This window comes from Salvelinus namaycush, chromosome 17, assembly GCF_016432855.1.
Source record: "Salvelinus namaycush isolate Seneca chromosome 17, SaNama_1.0, whole genome shotgun sequence".
NCBI classification, from domain to species: domain Eukaryota; kingdom Metazoa; phylum Chordata; class Actinopteri; order Salmoniformes; family Salmonidae; genus Salvelinus; species Salvelinus namaycush.
This window is the reverse complement of record NC_052323.1, coordinates 3,622,188-3,639,974: the sequence shown is the minus strand read 5'-3', so window position 1 is coordinate 3,639,974 and position 17,787 is coordinate 3,622,188.

Genomic DNA, 17,787 nt, shown 5'->3' with positions numbered 1-17,787 from the left:
AAAGCGGATTAATATGCTTCATTTTAAGAAGTTATTTGGCCACCTTAGTTGTGATACAAACCTTATCAAAACATATAGGCCTATGGGCTAGGCTACATGAGATGTGCGACTATGATTAGAAAAAGTCGCCAAAAAAGGCATTGGTTCTTGCCTTATGTTGGGCATCATTCATAAGCTATAATATATAATTCACAAGTGATAGGCTAATATTGTCTCCCATCAGACTATTCTTGATTTAATCTTGTCTTTACATATGTGACTCGTTTCAGGAAACTAAGTGTATGTCGCGGGTCACTACTTCACAGGAGAGTCATATGAACATAAACTTTTTTATAAATCAAAATGCGTTTTTTGGGCAGAAATGCCTTCTGGAATATGTGAACTTTCATGTGCCTTAATAACAGACTTGTATGCCATCTGTAAATATGAATAACATTTTTAAATTACGAGCTTAGCTGGTTGAGCCACAGAAAAAGACAGCAACCTCAGCGCTACCCATGATTGGCTGAGATAATGAGTGGGCTGGACATGCCGAGCGATGAGTTCGGATTGGTCTGCCATTTAGAACGCTTATGTCTTTTTGAGCTGGTCAGTATGCAGTAGCGGAAAAAGTACCCAATTGTCATACTTGAGTAAAAGTAAAGATACCTTAAAACCTCTTGAGCCTATGGGGGGTGCTATTTCGATCTTGGAAAAATTGGTCTCCAAATTAAACTGCCTCGTACTCAATTCTTGCTCGTACAATATGCATATTATTATTACTATTGGATAGAAAACAATCTCTAGTTTCTAAAACCGTTTGAATTATGTCTGTGGGTGAACCAGAACTCTTTCTGCAGCGAAATCCATGACAGGAACTGCGAAGGTCTGAAAATTAGGCTCTGTTCTCAGATCAGTTTAAAGCTCTGTATGTATCCTATGGGTGGACATGAACTGCACCCGCCTTCCCCTGGATGTCAGTAACCAATGAGAAGTGGAATGGAGTGTCTACGTAATTCTCAGAGTTTATAAAAGGCCAAGGAACGAGGGGAGCTCTCTTTTCGACGTTCGTCATGGCGCAAAGCAGGACCTCAGAATGGCATTTTGAAACGCTCAGTTATCGACCTTAGATATATCCGTCTGTAATTTAATTCGATATAGGTGTTAGAAACATCATAACGAAGTTATTTTAAACCGAGTTATATCAGTTTATGCGAGTATATTGCTATTTTCGGAATTTCCTTAGTATTGCGTTTTGAGGATTTGGGCATGCTGTGGCCACATAGCTATTGTTAGCTGCTAATTCCGAAGTTGAAGACTACGTTTTACAACCAAGCAACGATTCTTTTGGACAACGGACCACTTGCCCAAGATTCTGATGGAAGCTCGTCCAAAAGTAAGAGCTATTTATGATGTTATTCCGTATTTATGTGGAAAAATGTAAACGGATTTGTCCGCCATTATTGCGGCACTAGTCTGGCTGTAACGCACACTGTATGTCTAGTAACGTTAATTTAAAAAAATCTAACTCAGCGGTTGCATTAATAACTAATGCATCTTTCATTTGATGTCCAACCTGTATTTTTTAGTCAAGTTTACGATTATTTATTGATTAGATTAGGTGCCTTTCCAAGATGGCGCCGGCCAGAATGCATGACCTGTTGCCACTGATCACATTGTATAACCACGATTTGTGCTGCTAAATATTCACATTTTCGAACAAAACCTATATGGATTGTGTAATATGATGTTACAGGACTGTCATCTGAAGAATTCTGAGAAGGTTAGTGAAAAATTAATTTATTTTGGTGGTGAATACGTTATCGCTGTGTTTGGCTGGAATCAATGCTGTTGTCTGGTTTGCTATTGTGGTAAGCTAATATAACGATATATTGTGTTTTCGCTGTAAAACACTTAGAAAATCTGAAATATTGTCTTGATTCACAAGATCTGTGTCTTTCAATTGCTGTACGCTGTGTATTTTTAAGAAATGTTTTATGATGAGTAATTAGCTAATACACGATGGTCTCTGTAGTTATTCTAGTCATTTTAGTGAGAGTTGTGATGGGGGCTGCAATTGTAAACTATGATTTATACCTGAAATATGCACATTTTTCTAACAAAACATATGCTATACAATAAATATGTTATCAGACTGTCATCTGATGAAGTTTTTTCTTGGTTAGTGGCTATTTATATCTTTATTTGGTCGAATTGGTGATAGCTACTGGTGGAGTGAAAAAATAGTGGAGTAAGAAAAATGGTGTCTTTTGCTAACGTGGTTAGCTAATAGATTTACATATTGTGTCTTCCCTGTAAAACATTTTAAAAATCAGAAATGGTGGCTAGATTCACAAGAAGTGTATCTTTCATCTGGTGTCTTGGACTTGTGATTTAATGATATTTAGATGCTAGTATTTACTTGTGACGCTATGCTAGGCTATGCTAGTCAGCTTTTTTACTGGTGGGGGTGCTCCCGGATCCGGGTTTGGGAGGAACTAGAAGTTAATAGAAAATGACTCAAGTAATAATGAAAGTCACCCAGTAAAATACTACTTGAGTAAAAGTCTAAAAGTATTTGGTTTTAAATATACTTAAGTATCAAAAGTACATTTAATTGCTAAAATATACTTTCACTTTCAAAAGTAAAAGTAAAAGTATGAATAATTTCAAATTCCTTATATTAAGCAAACCAGATGGCACTGTTGATTTTATTTTATCTATTTTTACAGATAGCCAGGGGCACACTGCAACACTCAGACATCATTTACAAACAAAGCATTTGTGTTTAGTGATTCCGCCAGGTCAGAGGCAATAAAAAGTATATTATTTTCTTTAGGAATGTAGTGAAGTAAAAGTAAAAGTAGTCAAAAATATTAATAGTAAAATAAAGTACAGATACACCAAAAAACGACTTAAGTAGTACTTTAAAGTATTTTTACTTACGTACTTTATACCACTGTCAGTATGTGTAGGTAATCCTGTCTAACGTGGCTTTTTTAATGTATCGCGTAGTAGAACTGCATAAGTGCTGCTCTCCACTTTCTAGAGGACCGAGTTTTGAAATCAGTGGAATTAGAGTATGATAACTAAGAAGATGGAGAAAACACCTGTCTCCGGATTACATCTTCAAACTAAGGGCAACCATGGCATCCATGACAGGGAGAAGCGTCCATCCATGATGTATACAGGTAAGATAGTCTAGCTACATTTTCAGATATGACACATTTCTAATTCTGACAGAAAGTAATTTTCGTTTCATGTTAAAGTGTACTGTTAGGTAGCTCGCTAACGTTAGCTGGCTGGCTCGCTAGCTAAAGTTATGTGTATGATCTTAATATTCGTATTGCAGAGCCATTAGCTTTGCTAATTATAGCCTAATTTTAGCTAGCTAACATTGAACTTGGTTGCTTAGCTACCTGCAGATTCATGCAGGGTAGTACCGTTATGGTTCATTGTTTACCTAGTTAGCTAGCTAGGCATTTTAACAAAAGACTTCACTATGCAAGTACCCATTTCAATAGAATGTCACTGCGATAACTGTTGATAGATGTAGCTGGTAATAATTTACGAATGCTCAACACCCGTTGAATATGACCGGTGTCAGTAAACCTTGGCAAAAAAAGTGTAAATTGTTGCCAGCAGCACAGTTGCCGTCACCAGTGCTCTGGATTATTTTTTTAAACAGCCTAACCAGCTCTGCTAGGGCGAGTAAAATGGTCAGTGAGCTGTTTTCTCATTTGTTAAAACCTGTTAGGGCTAGGCGTCCCGCTAGCCACAACTTCTGAAACTGGAGGGCGCGCAATTCAAATAAATAATCATAAAAATTATGGATTTTAAACATTTAGGTACATGTAAGTGTTTTATATCGTTTGAAAGCTTAAATTCTTGTTAATCTAACTGCACTGTGCGATTTAGAGTAGCTATTACAGCAAAAACATGCCATGCAATTGTTTTAGGATGGCGCCCCACATCAAAATATTTTTCCACCGGTACAGGTTTCATAAATTCACAAATAGCGATTAAATATTCACTTACTTTTTGAAAATCTTCCTATGATTTGTCATCCCAGCTATAACATGTAGTGTCGTTTTGTTAGATAAAATCCTTCTTTATATCCCAAAAAGTCTGTTTAGTTGGCGCCATCGATTTGAGAAATCCACTTGTTCAACATGCAGAGAAAGGAATCCAAAAATCTACCCCTAAACTTTCTTTCAACAAGTCAAACTACGTTTCTATTAACTCCTCAGATACCCTAAAATGTAATCAAACTATAATATTTCTTACGGAAAGAAGTATGTTCAATAGGAAACCGATTTTAGCAGTTGCGTCCAGTCTTCATAGTGCGTGCAAACACAAATTTACAAGACTGTGTCCCTGTCCTAAAACTGACATTTCTTCTTTGTTTTTGAAGTTACACGCCTGAAACATTGAACATAGACTGCTGACACCATGTGGAAGCCATAGGAATTGCATCCAGGGAGCTAATTTCCAGTATACTTTCCATTGTAAGAGCATTGTCTCTCTCTCAAAAAAATTCTGGTTGGTTTTTCTTTCGATTTTCTCCTACCATATCTATTATGTTATATTTTCCTACATTATTTTAACATTTCTACAACTTCAAAGTGTTTTCTTTCCAATGGTACCAATTAAATGCATATCCTGGCTTCAGAGCCTGAGTAACAGGCAGTTTACTTTGGGCATGTCATTCAGGCGGAAATTGAGAAAAAAGGGGCCTAGCCCTATTAATAAATGGATCACTAGTCGCTTTAATAATGTTTACAAATCTTGCATTACTCATCTCATATGTATATACTGTATTTTATACCATCTATTGCATTTAGCCTATGACGCTCGGTCATTGCTCATCTATATATTTATATGTACATATTCTTATTCCATTTCTTTACTTAGATTTGTGTGAATGAAGTAGTTGTGGAATTGTTAAATTACTTGTTAGATACTGCTGCACTGTCAAAATTAGAAGCACAAGCATTTCGTTACACTTTCAATAACATCTGCTAACCATGTGTATGTGACCAATAAAATTTGATTTGGTTTAGAGAGACAATAGAGTGCTGAGTACCAGGCAGTTAGCAAGTTTGGTAAGCTACTAATGACCATCAGCAGCATCAGGGCTTGGAGAAGCCTAATTACAATGAATAAATGGTCACGTGGAATTTGACTGCCTTCATGACTGGTGACTGCGGTGTGTTGGTAATACGGTCACCGCAACAGTCCTAAAGTAACACTATTAAAAAAATGAGGCAGTAATGTCTAAAATACTTAATCAATCCCATCATTAGAAACTTCCAACAAGACTTTGGACATGTGTTCATCTCTAACCACTACTTACACTGATTGAAGAAGAATCACTTGCATTGAGCGTCCCTTCCAGCTCTAAGGGGGAGGGGGTTAGCCAACACACCTGCAGAACCACCCCTGAACCTCTCATCTATTTTGGGGTAGCACGATGACATAAGACGCGCAACCCCTCCTTAACATCAAACATATGCAGTGGGGTACCCACGTCAAATGCCCAACTAGGGTCAACTAGGGCTGTTGCGTGACCGTATTAACGCCACACCGACAGTCACGAGTCATGACCGCAGTAAAATTACACATGACCATTGTGGTAATCAGGTAATCTCATTTTGTGCACTCTGGACATGCTTTGGTAGTACCCAACTTGCTAATGACCATCAAGTCACTAATGGCCTGGTACTCAGAGTTCTATTGTCTCTCTAACCACTCTGACATCAATACAAATGCCATCGAAAATCACATCAAACACTTATCATCAAAACAGTATCCTGCTTTTAAAACTCACCTCACTGTGATGATCAATGTGAAGAAAGAGGTTCAACAGCAGATTGAAACAGTGTAGAACATGGTTGATGTGGATGTTGTTTCAAAGCCTAACACAACTACATGGACAGCGCTTTCGAAGGTGATGATTCATTCAAAACACGCCAAGCCTAAAAAAAAACGGAATTAATTAAGATTGTGCCTTGTGCCTACCGTATATTACGCATGGCAGAAAAACATAAAACAAAACTGATTTAAGATGACTTTGGTACGTAATTGGTCTAGCCTATACTTCAAAATTAAACACATTCTAGTAATCGCCTTTGAGTGTGGACTGTATTATTATGCATACTGGATGGACTGGTTACCTTACACGTTTCCATCTCCTCTTCTCTTTCCTTTATTCTTTCTCGAAGCGTGCACACTTAGTGAAATATGTCAACAGTTTAGTGAAATATGTTTCATTGCAAAAAACACGTTACTATCGATGTTCCCGGACAGATTTGACTTGGTTTACCAAATTAAGTACTGGGTAGCTGCAGGAACAGGGTTGGAGAGCCAAGGAGATAGTGTTTGGGTGGAATATCACCTGTCGTGGTAGCGAGAGCATGCTTCTCAAACAGTGGTTGATGAGTGGAGAGAAATAAGAGTTCTATTATGTATTTGTCAGTTGCTCATATTAAGCGCAGCTCTGCTATAAAGTATCCTACCAGGCATCATTGAAAAAAGGACTGGCCGGAAAAAAGCGCGCCGCCTCCATTCGGTATTCGAGTGCATACAGATGACATGTCTTTTCCCCCCTGCGACTGGTCCTGACCATTAATAATGGGCCATTCTAAATGTAAACGAATGACTTTCTAATGGCGTCAGATCAAGGCTCTGCGTCTGTCCTCGTGCTTCTCACCTTTAGTGCCGCTTTCAACACCATCTATCACCAAATTCTTTTGGAGAGATTGGAAACCCTAATTGATCTAAGTTCTTGCTTGGTTCAGATCTTATCTGTCTGAAAGAAATCAGATTGTCTCTGTGGATGAGCGGTAAAGTTTGGTAAGAATGGTAAGGTTCAGTGTTCCCAAAGGTTCTGATCTAGGACCACTATTGTTTTCACTATATATTTGACCTCTTGATGATGTTATTCGGAAACATAATGTCAACTTTCACTGCTATGCAGACGACACATAGCTGTACATTTCGATGAAAGATGGTGAAGCCCCAAAATTGCCTGTGTTTCAGACATAAGGAAGTGGATGGTGGTAAATGTTTTACTTTCAAACTCAGACAAAATGAGATGCTAGTTCTAGGTCCCAAGAAACAAAGAGCTCTGCTGTCGGATCTGACAATTCATCTTGACGGTTGTACAGTCGTATCAAATAAAACTGTGAATGACCTCGGCATTACTCTGACCCCTGATCTCTCTTTTGACGAACATAAAAAAATATAAGAGCAGTTTTTTCTCCATCTTCATAACTTTTGGTCCAAAAGTTACGCAGAAAAGCTAATCCATGCTTTTGATTAGATTACTGCAATTCTCTACTCCCCGGCTACCCGAATAAGGCACTAAATAAACTTCAGCTATTGCTAAGTACAGCTTATAGAATCTTGACTAGAACCAAAAGATGTGATCATATTACTCCACTGCTAGCCTCTGGCTTCCTGTTAAGGCTTTGGATGATTTCAACATGTTACTGCTAACCTACAAAGCATTACATGGACTTGCTCCTACCTAAAAAAAGTATTGGAACAGTGAGACATTTGTTGTTGTTTTGGCTCTGTACTCCAGCACTTTGAAATGATACAATGACTATGAGGTTAAAGTGCAGACTGGGTATTTTCATCCATATTGGGTGAACCGTTTAGAAATGACTGCATTTAGGGGACCAAAAATATTGGAGTAAATTCACTTGTATGTTTATTAAAGTAGTCCAAAGTTTAGTATTTGGTCCCATATTCCTAACACACAATGATTACATCAAGCTTGTGACTATACACACTTGTTGGATACATTTGCTGTTTGCTTTGGTTGTGTTTCAGATTACGTTTTGCCAAATAGAAATGAATGGTAAATAATGTATTGTGTCATTTTGGAGTCCCTTTTATTGTAAATAACAATATAATTGTCACACCCTGATCTGTTTCATCTGTCTTTGTGCTTGTCTCCACCCCTCTCTAGGTGTCGCCCATCTTCCCCATTATCCCCTGTGTATGTTTACCTGTGTTCTCTGTTTGTCTGTTGCCAGTTCGTTTTGTTCGTGAAACCTACCAGCATGTGTTCCCTTGCTCCTGCCTGTTTCTTGCTCCTGTTTTCTAGTCCTTCCCTGTTTTGACCGTTCTGCCTGCCCTGAGCCTGCCTGCCGTTCTGTACCTTACCCCACCTTACTGGATTATTGACCCCTGTCTGCCTTTGACTTGTCGTTTGCCTGCCCCTGTATTAGAAATAAACTTCAGTTTCTTCGACACTGTCTGCATCTAGGTCATACCTGAAATGTGATAGTACGAACTGGCCATGATTGACCCAGCAGACTCGGACCAGCTCCGCAACGCCCTCTCCTCCCCAAGGAGCCAACAGTGGAAGACGCGAGGAGTTGCTTTGTGGTCTTATAGAAGAGTTCCAGACCTTGGCCGAACGTCACGACCAAGCATTGAACACATAGCTGGAGCAATTCCGTGGGTTGTCTACTATGCAGCCTACCACGACGGTAACCTCCCAGCCCCTCAGTAACCCGGCTGTTAGCAGCGCCGTCACCCCAGTTTCCCGGGAACCCCACTTACCCACCCCGGAGCGCTTCAACGGAGAGTCGGCCACATGATGGGCGTTTCTCGCTCAGTGTTCACTCATCATCGAGCGACATCCCTCCTCCTTCCCCTCAGACCGCTCTAAGATAGCATTCCTCATCACGCTGATGTCTGGGAGGGCTCTAGCCTGGGCTACGGCAGCATGGGAACAACAGTTGGCTGTATGCTCCAGTCTGGAGGAGTTTGTGGCAGAGCTAAAGAAGGTTTTCGATGCTTCATTGTCCGGGAGAAAGGTTTTGGCAAGGCTCCCTCGGTGTGGCAAACTACGCAGTGGATGTTGGCAGCTGAGAGTGCCTGGAACCCGGAAGCACTGTTTGACATGTTCCTGCATAGAGTTTCAGAGGATGTAAAGGACGAGCTTGCTGCCCGGTAACTACCGACGGATCTCGACTCACTCATCGCCTTGATCATTTGGATCAATGGGCAACTACGGGATTGAAAGAAGGAGAGGAAATTCGATTTCACTCGTCCGTCCAAGGATTCCACCCCGCCTCCGAGGTATCCCGGAAGTTCCCAACAGCTCCGTGGCCGAGAGAACCCGAGGCTACCCGAGTTCCCCCGAGAGTCTCCGAAGGCTGCCAATTCACCTCTTCCCGAGCCCATGCAACTAGGTAGAGCTAGGCTGTCTCCAGCTGAACGTCTATACAGGCTTCACACTAAGAGCTGCCTGTATTGTGGGACTACTGATCATTTCATCTCCACCGGTCCACTAAAAGACCAGGCTCACCGGTAGGAGCGAGTATTCTGGTGGGCCATACGGAGAACTTTTCCTCTCCCTTTACTCGCATCCCTTTGCCATGTTGTGGTGGGGGAACCAGTCAAAATCTCTCCGTGTCCTCATTGACTCTGGGGCCAATGAGAGCTTTATGCCTGCCACCCGGGCTCCCGGCGCACCCTGGCTTTTGTGAGACAACGCTTTTTGTGGCTTACCATGGTTCCTGACGTCTCCACATTTGTTGCCGCTTGCACGGTCTGTGCACAGAACAAGACTCCTAGGCAAGGTTCCTCCAACCTCTGCCTGTCCCTCACCGTCCCTGGTCTCACATCTCCCTGGACTTTGTCACAGGTCTCCCCCGTCTGATGGCAACACCGTCATCCTGACCGTTGTGGATTGGTTTTCCAAAACTGCCCACTCCCCAAGCTACCCTCTGCCAAGGAGACGGCCCAGTTCATGATGCAGCACATCTTCCGGATCCATGGACTGCCCATTGACATGTTCTCCGACCGGGTTCCTATGTTCTCATCCTGGTTTTGGAAGGCATTCTGCACCCTCATTGGGTCATTTTGAGTGTTCCCTGTGGTATCAGCCCCTGCTCTTCCCAGAGCAAGAAGAAGAGGTCGGCATACCTTCTGCCCAGATGTTTGTCCGCCGCTGTCGTCGTATCGACAACAAGCGGATCGCCACCGGATCCTGGCATCGTCTCGGGCAGAAGGTATGGCTGTCCACCCGGGATCAGCCCCTCCAGGTCGAATCCCGCAAACTCTCCCCCGGCTTTATCGACCCATTTCCCGTCTCCAAAGTCATTAGCCCCTCTGCTGTGTGTCTTCTGTTGCCCCGTAACTTTCATATACATCCCACCTTTCATGTGTCCAGAGTTAAACCCATGTCTCACAGCCCTTTGTCTCCTGTTTCCAGGACTGGATTATTGACCCCTGCCTGCCTTGACCCTGAGACTGCCTTCCGTTCTGGACCCTTTGCACCCTCTCTGGATTATTGACCCCTGCCTGCCTTTGACCTGTTGTTTGCCTGCCCTTGTATTACAAATAAACGTTTGTTTCTTCGACACGGTCTGTATCTGGGTCATACCTGAAATGTGATAATAACAGGTTTTTAAACACTTCTACATCAATGTACACGCTACCATGATTACGGATAGTCCCGAATTAATTGTGAATAATGATGAGTGAGAAAGTTTACAGGTGCACTGAGAAATGGGGGGGTATGAAATTTGTGCATCTCATTTGTGCATCTCACTTTATCTCCAATTTGGTATTTCCATACATACAATACCCACACGTATGCTACAGTCACAAGACAAAGGCCTCGTTATTGTTATGGAATGGTCTGCCGATCCATGTGAGAGGTCTCAACCTTTGAATCTTTACTGAAGACTAATCTCTTCAGTAGGTCTTACGATTCAGTGTAGTCTGGCCCAGAGTTGCGAAGGTGAACGACAAGGCACTGGAGTGACGAACCACCCTTACTGTCTCTGCCTGGTCGGCTCCCCTCTCTCCATTGGGATTCTCTGCCTCTGACCCTATTACAGGGGCTGAGTCACTGGTTAGCTCGTGCTCTCCCATGGCGTACCTAGGAGGGCTGCATCACGTCATGCCAGGCTTTTTCTGCTATACTCGACTTGAGTGGGTTGAGTCACTGGCGTGATCTTCCTGTCCGGTTTTGCGCCCCCTCAGGCTTATGTGATAAGGGAGATCTTAGTGGGCTATACTCTGCCTTGCTCAGGGTAGTAAGTTAGTGGTCTGTTGATATCACTTTGGAGGTGTGGGGGATGTGCTTTGGCAAAGTGGGTGGGGTTATATCTTGCCTGGTTGGCCCTGTCCGGGGGTAATTTGGGACTGAGTCACAGTATCCCCCAACACCCTCTGTCTCCAGTAATAGTCTATGTTCCGGGGGCTAGGGTCAGTCTGTCCTATCTGGTGTAATTCTCACAGTCTTATCTGGTGTCCTGGGTTGTTCTGTCTGCAGCTATGGAACCCTGATTTATTCACCGGATGCTACCTGTCGACGCTCTACCTCTTTCCCTTTCTCTCTCTCTCTCTACCGCACCTGCTGTTTCAACCTCTGAATGCTCGGCTAAGAAAAGCTAACTGACATTTACCCCGGTTGCACCTTCTATAACCATTGTGATCATTATTTGACCCTGCTGGTCATCTATGAACATTTGAACATGTTGAAGATGGCCATCTACTCTTATAATCTCCCCCCAGCACAGCCAGAAAAGGACTGGCCACCCCTCAGAGCCTGGTTCCTTTCTAGGTTTCTTCCTAGGCCAGTGAGCTTCTACATCTGCATTGCTTGCTCTTTGGGGTTTTAGGCTGGATTTCTGTATAAGCACATTGTGGCAACTGCTGATGTCAAAAGGGCTTTATAAATACATTTGATTGATTTGATTCTTGTTCGACGGCGTTGTTTTACAGCATTGTTGACAGGTTTGTATTGAATGTTGGGATTGGTTGCAAGCTGTTAAATGCTCTATGCCAATCAAATGGTAGACATCACTAAACAAATAGCCTAAATGGTTTGGCTAGGCTGGTGTTGGCTGCCGGCCAATATGAAGTGGACTGAAGAGACCTCTGTTCCTGATAGCAGGCCTGGCTGAGGGTGGAAGAGAAGCCTGATACAGTCGAGCGGAACAAGACCTCAACTGTACATTACTGCCCTACTGCCACCTCATCATCTCACCTCATCATTATCACTGGGAGAGGAGAATAAGGGATACTATTTCTGCAAAGACTATCTGTAGATGCTTTGACTCTGAACAAACTATCTAGCAGATTTAGTAGTTGGTAGTTGAAACAGTTTGCAGACAATAGCTAGGTTCATGTTGATATATTCAGTCACTCTAGCAGTGAAGGTAGTTGCTGGATGCTACAATTGATTAATGAAGCAAACAGCATGTGATTAGTTAGTTGAACATCAGCTCAACTGTAGGTAACTATCCAAATAAAGTGAGAGGGAATGTTAAGAAAAGGAGGCATACTTCAATTTTCAAGGCCCAGATTGAGGCTACTTCTCTGTTACACAGATACTCCTACACAGAAATCCAATTCACACACTGTGCCTGCATACACTTCAGTTTAGAAAATATGCAACCTGGGAATATTACAAGAAACAGGTTTACACCCGAACATCTGTAGCTTGTACATTTGTCACTCTATCGGCGATTAACGCGGGAATACTTGACCTACCGTACTGACAAAACGCCTAAGGACTCATGGGAGGATATCAGGAAAACCAAGTGTTACGGTAAACTTGAACAAGTTACAATTTAATAATCCAGTCTCAGTCTCTCCCAGTCACTGAATCATCGGAAGCACAAACAGGTGGGACTGAGATTCCGAATCCAGTTCTACTGGGAATGTCTGGAACATCTTCACTATTTCATGAAATACATAGACTATAAAAGTGTACAAAAACAAATACAGGTCATTTATCCAATTCCCTGCAACCATTTCTGTGAGAACAGAGGGGGAGTTGAGGGTGGTGGAGTTATTGGCGCTAGTGTATAATTTTTGCATGCTGGTAGATAACTGATAAGCCAACCACGTTTTCCCCCATGATGACACACATTTATAGTCAGTAGCAATCTACCATTTCTCTGCAAAAGTGTCCAGGCACCCTTGACATGGAGATAGGCTAACTCTTCATACAGTTATAGTGACACAGACAATGAGAATGCCCAGAGGACTAGATTACTGATTCTGACTGATTACTGATTCTTACTGATTCAGAAGAGAGACAGAGAGAATGTGAGAAAAAGTGAGAGAAGCCGATTTATTCTTATGCAAATAATGCCTAATGGTTTTAACTTAATAGTCAAATGAATGAGATGTGGGAAGACAAAACAAATGGTATTGAAAGAGGGGGGTGGGAAAAAGACTTGGCCATGATGACTTTGGCTAGACAGTGTATCCCTCACCTTATGATTAGTATTTCTCATCCCTGCTTTCTCACACAAACAGAAGCAGTAACATTGTTGCCAGAAAGGACAATATTGAATACAAAAGAGACAAGGTCAAGATGTTCAGCCATTTGCAAGGCAGGAAGACATGCTCTGCATCAAGCGTCTATTTCCGCTCAGCGTTTGTACTCACTTTGGGCGTATCCTGGCTTTGGTTGCCTTTATTCAAGGAGGTCCAGTCCTTGACCCAGAGTGTGAATTATGTGGGGCCCAGGAGGGTGTAAGACCCCCTGAATGAGACATGAGTCCCCCTAAAATGCAACAAAGTCAAACTTTGGGGGTCACCAAATAATGCTAATTTAACCATTTTCCTAATTGTTACAAAATGCAATTTGTATTTACAGTGGTAAATATGAAAATAAAAGCTTATTCCAAATTAAACAAACACCCCCACCTCTGTGTCATGGTTTGAAAAAATAAATAAAACATATGGCTGCACTTGTCATCCAGGGAAATTCCCTTGTCAGCACCTTTTCAGGTGTCCAAACTTTTCCTTCTACAAAAAATGTAATTTAGTCATAAAGAAACATAAATTAGTTCAGGCTATAAGGGAGCTTAGACCCAATGACAATCGCCAAATGTCATTTACTTTTTACTGTTTTTTTTAACAGATGTCTCTCCATTCATCTGGAATTATTTTGGAGTAGACGAACACGAGCAGGTAGCCTTCCTTGGTTTGACAAAAATATGAAAAGATCATGATTGGTTGTGTTCATTCCAAATGAAAAGGTAAAAATAAAAACCTCTAAAAATACAAATGTGCACACCACATTTGACACCACCCAAATGTAACAGTATAATTTGCACTCTGCCTTGACCTTTTGTTAAGGCTTGTTATGATATTTCTAGAGCTAGTTTATTCAAATCATTAGCCGCTACCCAATGCTAACAGGCTAACCAGCTAACAATGCTAACCAGGCTAACACGCATATTTATCCCGTCTGGTTTTAGTACACTGTGGGTAGTGTTGCACAAAAAAAATTGAGCTTTCCAAAGCAGTGGGAGGGCTTCACTGTAAACCTTAATTGACCTTCCCTCAGTAGTGGAAAAGTGGAAAATTTTTCATTCTTGAGTAAAAGTAAAGATACCTTAATAGAAAATGACTCAAGTAAAAGTGAAAGTCATCCAGTAAAGTACTACTTTATCCAGTAAAGTAAAAGTCTAAAAGTATTTAGATCTAAATATACTTAAGTATCAAAAGTACATTTAATTACTCAAATATATATCAAAAGTAAAAGTAAAAGTATAAATCATTTAATGGCACCATGTATTTTATTTGATATTTTTTTTATGGATAGCCAGGGGCACACTCCAACACTAAGACATAATTTACAAACAAAGCATTTGTGTTTAGTGAGTCCGCCAGATCAGAAGAAATAGGGATGACCATGGATGTTCTCTTTGATACTGTAAGTGTGTCAATTCGACCATTTTCCTGTCCTGTGAAGCATTCAAAATGTAACGAATACTTTGGGTGTCAGGGAAAATGTATGGAGTAAAGTATATTATTTTCTTTAGGAATGTAGTGAAGTAAAAGTAAAAGTTGTCAAACATAGTAATAGTAAAGAGAAGTACAGATACCACAAAAACTCGTTACAGTTGAAGTCGAAAGTTCACATACACTTAGGTTGGAGTCATTAAGACTCGTTTTTCAACCACTCCACAAATTTCTTGTTAAAAAACTATAGTTTTGGCAAGTCGGTTAGGACATCTACTTTGTGAATGACACAAGTAATTTTTCCAACAATTGTTTACAGACAGATTATTTCACTTATAATTCACTGTATCACAATTCCAGTGGGTCAGAAGTTTACATACACTAAGTTGACTGTGCCTTTAAACAGCTTGGAAAATTCCAGAAAATGATGTCATGGCTTTAGAAGTTTCTGATAGGCTAATTGACATAATTTGATTCAATTGGAGGTGTACCTGTGGATGTATTTCAAGTCCTACCTTCAAACTCAGTGCCTCTTTGCTTGACATCATGGGAAAATCAAAAGAAATCAGCCAAGACCTCAGAAAAACAAATTGTAGACCTCCACAAGTCTTATTTATCCTTGGGAGCAATTTCCAAACGCCTGAAGGTTCATCTGTACAAACAATAGTACGCAAGTATAAACACCATGGGACCACGCAGCCGTCATACCGCTCAGGAAGGAGACATGTTCTGTCTCCTAGAGATGAACGTAGTTTTGTGCGAAAAGTGCAAATCAATCTCAAAACAACAGCAAAGGACCTTGTGAAGATGCTGGAGGAAATAGGTGCAAAAGTATCTATATCCACAGTAAAAGAGTCCTATATCTACATAACCTGAAAGGCCGCTCAGCAAGGAAGAAGCCACTGCTCCAAAACCGCAATAAAAAAGCCAGACTACGATTTGCAACTGCACATGGGGACAAAGATCGTACTTTTTGGAGAAATGTCCTCTGGTCTGATGAAACAAAAATAGAACTGTTTGACCATAATGACCATTGTTATGTTTGGAGGAAAAAGTGGGAAGCTTGCAAGCCGAGGAACACCATCCCAACCGTGAAGCACAGCATCATGTTGTGGGGGTGCTTTGTGCAGGAGGGACTGGTGCACTTCACAAAATAGATGGCATTATGAGGTAGGAAAATTATGTGGATATATTGAAGCAACATCTCAAGACATCAGTCAGGAAGTTAAAGCTTGGTCACAAATGGGTCTTCCAAATGGACAATGACCCCAAGCATACTTCCAAAGTTGTGGCAAAATGGCTTAAGGACAACAAAGTCAAGGTATTGGAGTGGCCATCACAAAGCCCTGACCTCAATCCTATAGACAATTTGTGGGCATAACTGAAAAAGCGTGTGCGAGCAAGGAGGCCTTCAAATCTGACTCAGTTAGACACTACCTCATCCCCATACTGTATTTATTTATTTATCTTGCTCCTTTGCACCCCAGTATCTCTACTTGCACTTTCATCTTCTGCACATTCTACCATTCCAGTGTTTTATACCATTCCAGTGCTATATTGTAATTACTTTGTCACCATGGCCTATTTATTGCCTTACCTCCCTTATCCTACCTCATTTGCACATGCTGTATATAGACTTTTTCTACTGTATTATTGATTGTTTGTTTGTTTATTCCATGTGTAACTCTGTGTTGTTGTATGTGTCGAACTGCTTTGCTTTATCTTGGCCAGGTTGCAGTTGCAAATGAGAACTTGTTCTCAACTAGCCTACCTGGTTAAATAAAGGTGAAATAAAATTAAAATTAAAAGTTACATCAGCTCTGTCAGGAGGAATGGGCCAAAAATCACCCAAATTATTGTGGGAAGGTTGTGGAAGGCTACCCTAAACGTTTGGCCGAAGTTAAACAATTTAAAGGCAATGCTACCAAATACTAATTGAGTGTATGTAAACTTCTGACCCACTGAGAATGTGATGAAATAAATAAAAAGCTGAAATTAATCAATCGCTTTACAATTATTCTGACATTTCACATTCTTAAAATAAAGTGGTGATCCTAACTGACTTAAGACAGGGAATTTTTACCAGTATTAAATGTCAGGAACTGTGAAAAACTGAGTTTAAATGTATTTGGCTAAGGTGTATGTAAACTTCCAATTTCAACTGTGAGTAGTACTTTAAAGTAGTTTTACTTAAGTATTTTACACCACTGCCAGCCCTGCAACTACCCTCATTCACTTTACAGAGGCAGATGTCGGAGACACTGATATCACTTAGCTAGCACTTAGTGCAGCTAGCCTAAACTACAGAACTATGTTGGATAGTGGCCTGTTAAAGCAACGTTCTCAGGTTGGGAAACTGCTTGAAAATATTGATGTATACTCACGATGGGGTTAATCTTTCCATCATAAAAAGAAACGTCTGTTGCTAAAATATAGTATGGCACATATTTTGGGGTAAAACCAAAGTTGTGAACACTGAACATTTTGCACTGGTTACCCAGACCAAAAGAGAATTTACACTGAAAGGGCTTTTTAGTCCAAGGTGTCTCGCGGTCTGTAGTGTTTTTTCATGTAAATAATATAACCGTTGTTATTTCATACTGAAAATCACTGGGCTGACATGGCGTCTGTCAGAGTCGAGGGCCAGTGGTGACCCGGCACTTGCCAGTCAGCTGAGGGATGATTGTGTCACTTTCCAGAGCTGGTGACAGGGTGCATTATTGCCAGGGGCAACTAACTGAGGGAAGAGTATGTGTATGCATGTGTGTGTGAATGAGGTGGGGGGATTCAGGAGCTTTGGAATGTTGGGGTGGGTGGGTATTGAATCGTGTGTGTGCCATAAACAATAGAAACCACCCCAGCGCTGTTCTGAAAGGAACCATTCATAGCGGGCGGTCATCATTTCTGTTTCTCTAGACCAATTTGGGTATCTCACCCTTGCAGAATTTCTACCAAAAGAACAGTTCCCCCCAGTACAACTGAGTTGGGTTGAGCCTAAAAAGCTAATTTCAATGTAATGGGTTCTTGGATCTCCAAAAGTGAGGGGGGAAACAGTGGTGTGACAAGAAG